At 34.5% G+C, this 11,427-nt stretch overlaps 1 pseudogene; it reads right to left on the bottom strand.

Annotated features, from left to right (window-relative positions):
* Nucleotides 1–5,826: 5,826 nt before the first annotated feature.
* Nucleotides 5,827–5,923, bottom strand: LOC122128281 (annotated as a pseudogene).
* Between the last annotated feature and the right edge of the window lie 5,504 nt (nt 5,924–11,427).

The raw sequence follows: 11,427 nt of genomic DNA, 5'->3' as shown, positions 1-11,427 counted from the left end.
TAAGAATATAATTAAAAACAATGGAGATATCTGATCTTAAACTGTGTTCTCTTAAACCATGAGTCAATATAATAATTTCCTCCTCAGAAATTTTACCTGCAGGTATTTTTCTCACAATGCAATGAATATCAATTCAGCACATTGCATATCCTAAATAGACACAATATAAAAATCACAGTAAAAATATTAGAATCATCACATGATAAAATAACAAGTAGAAAGTATCAAATACTGCTTGTTTTTCCAAGCACTTTACCTATGATATCTAATTTAATACTCACAATATTACCATAAAATGGAACTACTTCTATTTTTAATTCTCAGATGATGATATTCAAGACTTCTGAGTTGGAATTACTATTACAACATTGCACACATGTTAAGATTTAGCATGTGGCTCATTCCCACCATATCAAATAAACTCATTCTATTTTATGACTAAAATACCAGCACTCAATCTACTAATTCTAAGAAAATTGCCCAAAATTGTTGGGCACACTCTAATAATATATCCCTTTAACTTTGTTAGGAAATAGGTAACAGGTAGATGCCGGTGGCTCACGTCTGAAATCCAAGCTAGTCAGGGGGCTGAGATCTGAGGATCACAGTTCAAAGCCAGCCCGGACAGGAAAGACTGTGAGACTCTTATCTCTAATAAACCACTAGTAAACTGGAAGTGGCACTGTGGCTCAAGAGGCAGAGCGTTCACCTTGAGTGGAAGAGCACAGGGACACTGCCCAAGCCCAGAGTTCAAGCCCCATGACTGACCAAAAAAAAAAGAAAATAAGTAACTGTAATATGAAAACTCTAAGTTCATAATCAATTTATACTTCCCTGGCGAAAGGAACTGCTCAACTATAACATTCTTGATTTCTCGCTCAAAATAGTAGAAATCATATACTATCCCATGACTGAACTCTGCACTGCCTGGGGACCACATCTCTGTTTAATACAGTCATAGTGAAAGAACGACCTGCCAAATCCTGTTGGAAACAGACTGCAGATCTTATGGAAACAATCATTTCCACATTGCTCACCTAAGTGGTTTACCATTAGATGTATTTTGATTGCTTTTACACCCAACATTTTGAGAGAAATGTATTACTTTAAAATGTTCTTAAAGCAAGACTGATATAAAAATCACATTTGAACCCAGATAAATATTTTACGTTTCATATACCCCAAAATGCAGTCTGGCCTATCATTAATGTTAGGAACAAGAGGTTAAAACTCATAGACACCAAGACTTACATATGAATTTAAGACTCTCCAACTTGTGAATACAATTGGTTTAAAAAGACATCAATACTACTGCATTTTTTCAAAATGTGTTATGATAATGATAATGATAAACTATTAACACTTGAAAATAACTTATTTTCTTGGGCGTAGGACACAAAACACAAGATTAATCCTAATCATTTTAAAGACCTTTATTTATACTACAAATTCACTCTTCTACGTATACAGATTCTAAAACTAACTAAAGTTAAGAGACACAAAGGAAATAATTTAACTGCATCATCTATATTCAAAGGACTGTGTTAATAGAAAACAAAGTTATACTAATAATTAGCTTATGAAATTCACTTACATTCTATTATTCTATTTCATTTACTTTCATAAAAATTGGGTTTTCATAAAATGATGCATAAAAAGCCTATATACCTACTTACATTTTCAGATCTTAACAATATTTATTTCGAAATGTCTTCAGCTCTACAGTCAATGAACTGAAATAATACTTAAATAGTCAAAATTTTTTCAGAAATTTAGGACTCGCTCTGGGATGTTATTTATATTGGAAAAGATATTTAAAAAGCCTTATTTGTTAAAGTTGCAATAGTTAATCCCACAAAAGAGCCATTCGTGAAGATCCCTTTGCATGTACAAAACAACTTCAAATACATCCACCATTTGGAGATGACACATGATTTTGTTTGTTTGTTTTTGAAAGGAATATCTAACAAGCATATCCACAATACTGATTTTCAGGCAATAAGATGGGATATTCAAATGTAATATGGAGTTGATTATCTCTTAGAATAGATATGATCTTACTAAGAAAGTTATTTTCAACAGAAATCTGGAAAGAGTTTATCGACCTTGTGTTTCACAGGAATAACCAGAGAGTAATACTTGTTTGGTCAAGTCAGTCAAACCCACTTCATGAGTATATCTTAAATGTATAAAAAATTTAAGAGATCAAATACATATTTTGTACTGACAATCAGCTTACACCAATAACTTACTACCTAATTATGTCTGTATCTTCTCACCTAACATATAATAAGTGCTGAAAGCGGTCTCTTTTATCTAACTTAATGTTGTAAATGCTTTGATTATGATGATGTTATTATTTGACAACTAAAATGTACAGAAGGGTGGTTCCATAGAAATGACATGACAGATACTGATAAATAAAATATTGCAACACAGTTAGATCTTTTCAGCCTCAACTTGTTCACAATGGCAAGCAACATTGCAACAGCACACACGTACATATACACATACACACATGTGTGCACATGTACACACACACATATACAGGCATGCTAAATTCAGGGTTTATTGTACAAAAAAGTTCAAATAAAATATTAGTGATTAGGACAAATGATAATTTACCTCATTACAAAATAATACACAATCCCGTCACCACTGGTGTTACATTTTACTTGCCTCGCCACATGTGACCACTTAATTTATTTTAATTAAGTAATTCATTCATTTGTTTGGTGCTAATACTAAGGCTTGAACTTAGGGCCTGGCTCTGTCCCAGAATTTGTTGGGTTTTTTTTGTTTTAGTTTTCTCAAGGCTAGCATTTTACCGCTTGTACCACAGTACCATTTCTAGCTTTTGCTGGTTACCTTCAAATCAGAATCTAATGGATTTTTTTAATTTGTTCTTTTTTGGGGGTGTGGGTCCGGTCTTGGGGCCTGAACTCTGGGTATGTGTGCTGTCCCTCAGCTCTTCAGCTTAAGGCTAGCGCTCTACCACTTGAGCCACTGTGCCACTTCTGGCTTTTTTTCTTTTTGCTTATGTGGTGCTGGGGAATCAAACACAGGGCCTCATGCATTCAAGGCAAGAGCTCTACCACTGAGCCACCTTCCCAGCCCCTGGACTTTTTGTTTCTTGGTCTGGTTTCAAACCTCAATCGTAAGATTTCATCTTTCTGATTAGCTAGGATTAAAGAAATGAGCCATCAGCGTGGCTTCTATTATTCTTTTATGCTTATCTAATGCACATATTTAAATAGTAATTTAAAACATAGATGATAAAAGCAAGATGTGCAGTGATGATATTGTTCTGTCAGAAATTCAAGTTAGTAATGTAAATTTCTTCGTAAGATCATTTGCAAAAAAATATCATGATATAGTGTAAGAGAACTTACTATTGAACATATAAGCTTTAAGAGCTTTCTAATGGATCCAATATTTATTGTTACTCAACATTATAAAAAAATGTATAGTGCTGTAGTAAAATCGAAGTCCTTTGCATGACTACTTAAATTCTTTTGTTTTTTTTTTAAAGACACTTGTTTTCATCTAATAAAGTAGGCCTGTCTATTGTTTTCATGTGATTTTGGTGATTGAAGGTGCTTAATGAGAAGTCAAAACATATTAGTAGTCCTTTGCTATCTATTCTCGCTTTTTCTTCTTAGAGAATATAATCAAAACAATAGTTCGGGCTGGGAAGGTGGCTCAGTGGTAGAGCGCTTGCCTTGCATGCCTGAGGCCTTGGGTTCTATTCCTCAGCATCACATAAGTAAAAAGAAAAAAGCCAGAAGTGGCACTGTGGCTCAAGTGGTAGAGCGCTAGCCTTGAGCTGAGGGACAGTGCCCAAGCCCAGAGTTCAGGCCCCATGCCCGGACCCAAAAACAAACAAACAAACAGCAGTTCAGAATCAGCATAATATTATTGTTACATAATTATCCTAATTTATTTTGCTTTTATGTTTTTGGTTTCCTCATTTCACTTTCTGCTTTGACATTTCCCAGATCATTTTTATAGAAGTCATTATTTCATGTTTTCTAATTCCTAGAATAAGCTGCACATAAAGACACCCATGGTCCTCATTTTGAGTCTGTACCTTTTAATATTGAGGAACATCTTTCCTCTGCTCTCCATAAATTCCCTACTCTCAAGTTAGAATAATTTTGAGTAGTAATAATGGAAAAAGAGAATAGAAATCATGGTGAAAAAACATATGCAGAAAATTCACTGGATATTTCTGACCAGTTCAATCTATGTAGGGAAATACATGGACACCTTATTCCCATTGACATTCAAAGTCTCTGGTTAGGCAATTATGATGAAAATGAGGAACAAGATGAACAAGTGAGGAATGATATCAATTGCAAGAATTAAATGGAGAAGGATCCAAACAAATTTTTTCTTTGGGCTGCTGAAAATAATCAGCTTACTACAGTGTGGAGACTACTTTCCTAAAAGGCCACTCATGTGAATACTAGGGATGACGATGAATATACCCAACTTCATCAGGAAGCCTACAGTGGACACTTAGACATTGTCCATGAGTTGGTGGCTCAGCGACAGATGCAGTAACTGTAGATGGCTGGACACCCCAGCACAATGCATATATATGGAATAATACCAGTGTGGCTTCTTTTTTACTTCATCATGATGCAGATACCAATGCCAAAACTAAAGGCCTCTTGACCCCCTTGCATCTTGATGCTGAGAATTGAGATAGCAAAGATACTTTGGATCTCCTTCTGTTGAACCCTTATGTCAATCCAGGCCTGAAGAACAACTTGGAAGAAACTGCATTTGATATGGCCAAAAGGAAAAGTATGTATCACTACATCTTTGAAGTTGTGGAAGGCTGTACAAATTGTTCTCCTCAGTCCTAATGGTTTGGTTAAGTTTCTTAATTTTCAAAAATGACAGTCCATCCTTTTATGTCCTTACAAAATATTTTCACAATCTAAATAAAAGAAATCTCGTTGTTGTTGGTTTTTTTTTTTTTTATTTGGTTGGTTGTGGGGCTTGAAGTCTGGGCCTGGGTGCTATACCTGTGCTCTTCGGCTGAAAGAGAGTGCTCTACCGCTTGCACCACAGCTCCACTTCCAGTTTTCTAGTGGTTTATTGGAGATAAGAATCTCACGGACTTTCCTGCTCGGGCTGGCTTTGAACCGAGATCCTCAGATCTCAGCCTCTTGTGTAGCTAGGATTATAGGCATGGCTACTGGCACCTGGCAACAACAATCTCTTACTGTAAAAATTCATGGATTCTGTGGAATACTTCCAAGTGAATTGCCTGCATTTGATGTCAAAATATATTCAAGAGTTTTTATATACATCTATAATGATTTCTGCAGAGTTGGTTATTTTTTAATCAGAAATAATTTTAACTTATCTTTTGAAATGAGTAGTAGAGAAACTGAAGTATTTCTGGTCATTGTCTGAAAATAGTCTATTTAAAAATATTCTATAATCTATGTTTGTATAATGTCCATAATCTTTTTTTATTCTCTCCTAGTTATACTCTAAATTCCACATTGTTTTATAATATATAGGTTCATTAGTATGTCCTTTCAGATTGCATTCCAGATAGAAACATTTTAAGATTCTTTTTTTTCCTAGGTCCTTATACTATTTTATTTCTTTGGGAGAAAGTGACAAAGTTGTCTATTTTCAACAGTTTTGTAAAGGTTATGCTATGTAAAGGCCTTTCTAAGGTGAAGATTTTATACACTGAGGTCAAACTAACTTTTAATTATATGAATTACATGTATTATTACATTTGTAATTTTGTAATCAGCTTTTTAATAACTGTTTTTCATTTCTTGAATCTGAAGAATGAAAAATATGGAATACTTCACAAATTTTCATATCATCCTTGTGCAAGTGCCATGTTAATCTCTGTATTTTAATTTGGGTATACGTGTTGCTGAAGCATGTAGTGTCCTCTAAATTTAAGTAGTTAATGATGCAATCTTTAAACAGGCTTATATCCTTGGGTGCCTATTTGTAACAAGGAAACCTTATTGTTCCTAACAATGCGATTGATCTTATTTCCCTAAAATTCTGTGAATACTGGAAAAAATTATATTGTTCAGTCGATTGCTCACATTTGAAATATTTTGTGTCAATAATTATTTTAAGTCTTTTTCATTTGGGATTTGATTGTAATTTCAAAAATTTATAGCTAGGTCCAAAGGTGATGGCTTTTTCAAGTACTTATTTATCCAACTGAGTTACCTTTGTGGAGCTAATGGATTGAAAGTAAGCCTTGATTAAGAGCTACTTCTAAACCTCTACAGCTGAAATTTTCCCAAATGAGGTCTTACAGGCACAAATATCTCCCTGACTCTTTACCCTTCTTCCATGTAGGAGCAGACCAACCAGAATATCTTACCATGACACCCTAGATTGTCTTACTTGAACAAAACAAATCTTAGTTACAAGGGATCATAGAGAGATGAACATTTCAGACAGAACTGTTCAGACTAGAACGTATTTATCAAAATATAATTGTTTATTTTACCTACCATTTCAAAAGTAGCTAAAGACAAGGGGGAGAATAAATTGTTCATATGCATTTATTACCTAATGTCCTGGCCTGTCTACCATCCAACCATGCAGGAATTACAATACTGCCTTTCTATCATCAAATATTTTCATAGTTGCAGTGGAAGTCCCTATGTTTCTCCTCATTATTAGGCCTTAAATTGTTAATGTTTTAATCACCATGTTTCCTCTTGCTTCCAGGTTATAAATTTACAAATGGTAAAGCTTTAGGTCTAACCCTATCAAACACTAAGTTAGAGAAAAAAGAATAATATTTTGAAACATAGTTGCCTTTGAAACCCTAACCACAACAGAACAATGCAAAACATGTGCCTTTTTATTATATTATACATAGTTATCTATTTTATATTTATATGTGCTGATTTCATACTTCACACAGTGAAACTTACTAGAATTAGTTGATAATTTGGCAAATTAATATTTATTTATTACAATAAATACAATTGGAATATGAATAATTAGGTTTAGAAAATATTTTAGAATATAAAAGTTATCAGTACCATGTCTTCGGTATAAATTTGTGATACCTTGTAAGTGTTCTTGATCTTCTGAATTCACATGGTAAAAAACAATGTTTTCCTCTAATCTATAAGGGATTTTACTCTGCTTCTCATGCATCATGGAAACAGAAAATAAGTCAAGACCCATCTCAATTTCTCATTTCCTATATTTCAGGGCCCAAATATCTTGAGATGCAGAAATTAGCAGTAAGCAATTGTGAAATTCAAGGCAACTTAAAAGGAAGGAAGAGATCACAAAATCTGAGAGAATGTACTGTAATTCAAATTTTCAATTTACAGATGACCAGCCATTATGAGTGAACAAGATCTCAAAGTGTCATAAGATTATTTTTAGTACCTCTCCTCTAATGATTAATGAAAGATTTCAGTCCAGCATAAATTGGTTAAAAAATAGTTCCTGGAAGAATAGATCCATAATTGGTCTACCAAGTCATGGAAAACTTGACTTAGAGGTCAAATGTAATTCACAAAAACATTAATTGAAAAGCTCCTTAGTGCTTCAAAACACAGGTACTTCAGTACAACTTGGTTCTGTGCTATAAAAATGTTGTCACACTCATACCAATGTTAACATACATTTAATCTGAAAATGTATTCCTTTTCAAATAAACTTTTTAAAATCACATTCTCCAAAATAACATTTGACAATTAGATGATATTTAGTGACATTACAAGTTTTTCAATTGTAGAGAGGAAGTTAAATAGAGTTGATTTATTTACCCAGCACTAATGCCAAATAGGTTCGACCATTTATTATACTGTAGAAATAGTACAACCCACCACTTTTGTTGTTCAGTAGGTACCTTCCAGAAATGTGTTAAATAGATCAGCCTCCCATATTTCAAACCCAAAAGTTAGCTAATAAAGTAAATTTCATCGCTTAATAAGGTACATTTTAAAAATTCACAAATAATTGCCTTATCATATGTTGTTTTATGTTTTCCCTATCTGTCTAACATAGTAAGAAATATGACTTTATGTCTTGAATTTGGATACTCTTCAGAGATATGACATAAAATCTGTCTGCTATTTCTATCATATTTCTCTATAGTAGTAAATTTTAGTTTACTTCTTTTTCCAAAACTCATACATAGAATAAAGTATTATCCCATGTTAAGTTAAATAATCACACACTATTGTACAAAGCCATTTATAAAAATTGGTAGTTAGGAATATATTCTAAGCCATTTTTAAACTTTCTTGTTGACTAAAGATGAATCTTCCAAATGGATGAGAATAACAGCATGTCTAGGTGTTTCACGTCTCCAGACTTGCAAATTGTTATTGCAGATGAATGAATTATGGAAATAAAAGCTGACATCAGTTCAAGTATATGCAGATTGACATTCCATGGAATGTATATAAACCTGTCAAAATATCAACAGACAGTTTAACAGAATGACCATTAGGAATTTGAAACCAGAGAGGAATAATAGTAAAGACATAGAATTAATGAAAAATGGAACAAGGGAGATGTACAAGTACTTACGTTGAAAACAAAAATTGCAACTTTGGTGGGGGGGAGGAAGATTGTGGGGGGGGCGGGGGGAGAATGGGAAGGGATGGGAAGGGGAAACAAAGGCGGAGGCTACAATACTTGATAAGAAATATACTCCTTATCTTGCCCATGCAATTGTAACCACTCTGTACAGTATTTTCACAATAAAAAAAGAAAAATAGAACAAGGGGCAAGTACAGCTATAATACTCAATGTACACATGCGATAAAGGAAGTGTTAAATCAGAACTAAATCTTGGAGAAGGGGTAGGAATGATAGAAAGAGTGACTCTGATCCAGGAGCATTGGACAATTTGATATATTTAATTGTAACACACTTGCACAACCTTTTGAAATTCAGTGAAAAAACACAAAAAGCAAAAACACATAAAAATCACAACCAGGGCTGGGAAGGTGGCACAGTGGTAGAGTGCTTGCCTTGCATGCATGAGGCCCTGGGTTCGATTCCTCAGCACCACATAAGCAGAAAAAAGCCAGAAGTGGTGCTGTGGCTCAAGTGGTAGAGTGCTAGCATTGAGCTAAAGAGCTGAGGGACAGCACCCAGGCCCAGAGTTCAAGGCCCATGACTGGCAAAAAAAAAAAAATCACAACCAAACATCCATCTCTAGAGAGTATGAATATGATCCCTCAAAATTTTAAATAGTTAATGAAGGGCAGTCTTGGGAAAAAACAAACAAAGGTTTTAAAAGAGGGCAGTTTGGGGTTGGGGAGAATTTTCAACATATTTAAGTAGATTGTCTAAGATTATAAATCACCTACATCTACTGCAAACCTTATCTTTCTTCTTCGAGTTCTCTTTGTCTGAACTGGATAGTCCTATCCTCAGCCACACTTGATAGCTTAAAGATACTATGGAAGAAACAAGATCAAGAACATATTACCATAGATTGTTACTGGAAGTAAGTGAAAGTAATTGTTAATGGATGTGGAAACTGATCCCAGGAGAGGAATTGAACATAGAGGAATTTAAAAGTTCAAGTGAACTTTTGCTTTCCTTTTTACTGTACAAGAAAAGAATCGAAGGCTTGAAGGAAACTGGCTGTTTTGAGTGTCTTCTTTACTCATATAAACTTGTCTGTAAACTTCTAGTTGAGAGCATTACAAAAGTAAACAATGTGCCGTTTGAAGGTCAGCATAGAAGAAGAAGAAATAATGTTGTTTTAAAAGTATTGTACTGCAAAGAAACAAAGATATGGAGGCTTTAACATGTCTTATGAATGGATGTTTCAATCCTGAGCTGATTCTCTTGTTGTACGATTCAGTTATCAATTCCTTTAGTCTGGTTCTGAGTTCTCCATAGCAATAAGGATTCCAAAAAAGCAGATTGCAGTGAGTATGATCAGCAAAAGCAGCCTCTTCAAAAGCAGCCTCTTCTCAGACCAGTACTCCTTTAAGTAGGGTCCCAAAGAAATACCTGGGGTTTCTTTTATTTGCTTGTTTGTTTAGTTTGTGCTGGTTCTGGGGCTTGAACTCAGAGGCTGGACCCTGTAACTGATCAATTGTCTTTTCTGTTCACCTACCTCCAAAGCTAGTATTCTACTAATTGAGCCAAAACTTTACTTCTGGATTTTTTGGTGTTTAATTACAAATAAGAGTTTGACAGACTCTCGTGCCTGGGTTGGCTTTGAACTAAGATAGTAAGAAACCCAAGTGACATCAACTGTATGGACTTCTGTCTTAAACCAAGAAATATAAGATGAAATTTATTATAAAGCTAATATTTGACAATTTTTAAAAGAAGAGAATATGTCCAGCAAAGAAGCCATAACTTTAAAAACTCAGCAAAAGTAGGTGCACTGAATCATTTTGGAATTATTTTCTCTGCTTACAAAGATTACTGTTGATGTCATCATTCCTTTTGGGGAAACTTAAAGTCATATTTGCACTTTTTTGTTAGTTGTGGGGCTTGAACTCTGATCTTGGGTGCTGTCACTCAGCTCTTCAGGTCAAGTTGAGCACTCTACCACTTTAGATACAGCAGTACTTCCAGATTTCTGGTGGTTAATTGAATATCAGTGTCTCATGGACTTTCCTGAACAGGCTGGCTTTGAACCACAATCCTCTGGTCTCAGCCTATTGAGTAGCTAGGATTACAGGCATAAGCCATCAGCACCCCGCTCATATTTGCATTTAGTGCAGTTAATGACAATAAGTAGACAAAGAATGGAAATCTGAATCAAATGATGTGACATTGCAGGTTTTCAGAATAATAGAGGTAGCAATAAATATGTCCTCTTTTTCCATTTTGTTACATTAATGACTTATGAGCTATGAGACCCTTGCATTAGCATCCTCTTCCATCTGTGTAGGTGTATTTTGTTTCAGGAAATGTTCATAGAGAAAGAGAAAGACAGATTATTAGAAAGCAAAGGAGATCATGTATGAAAGAACAGCATAGAAGGAGATACATTTATCACCCAGAGATTAAGAACTAGCTTAAGAGGTTTAGAATGCTAAAGGCAACGAGGAATATTCCTAGGTGACAACAAGTTCTTCAATAACCGAAAATGATTCCCTGGAACACTTTCTGCTATATCTTAGTTACTATCATTTATTCCTTCCATCTGGAGTTATTCCTTCTGTTCTGTCACTACTGTTAACTAGCCTCTGCCTTTTTGGTGCCAAGACTGGCCAAGAAGGTTTCCAAATCTCACTTAGACTACCTTTCTCATTCTGATTAGAAGTGACCACTCAAAACCCTGGAATCTTTGAATTTACAGAATTAATCTTCACCTGACATCTAAGCATATTCCTGGCATTAATTGCTGTGACCGAATGAACAAAACATTTTTTCAACACACTATCCTAATATAGGTAACGTACATGAATTAGG

Source organism: Dipodomys spectabilis, unplaced genomic scaffold (assembly GCF_019054845.1).
Source record: "Dipodomys spectabilis isolate Male_0828 unplaced genomic scaffold, ASM1905484v1 ptg000327l, whole genome shotgun sequence".
Taxonomy (NCBI): Eukaryota; Metazoa; Chordata; class Mammalia; order Rodentia; family Heteromyidae; genus Dipodomys; species Dipodomys spectabilis.
The sequence above is the reverse complement of the archived record's forward strand: the minus strand, read 5'-3'. Positions and strand labels throughout refer to the sequence as shown.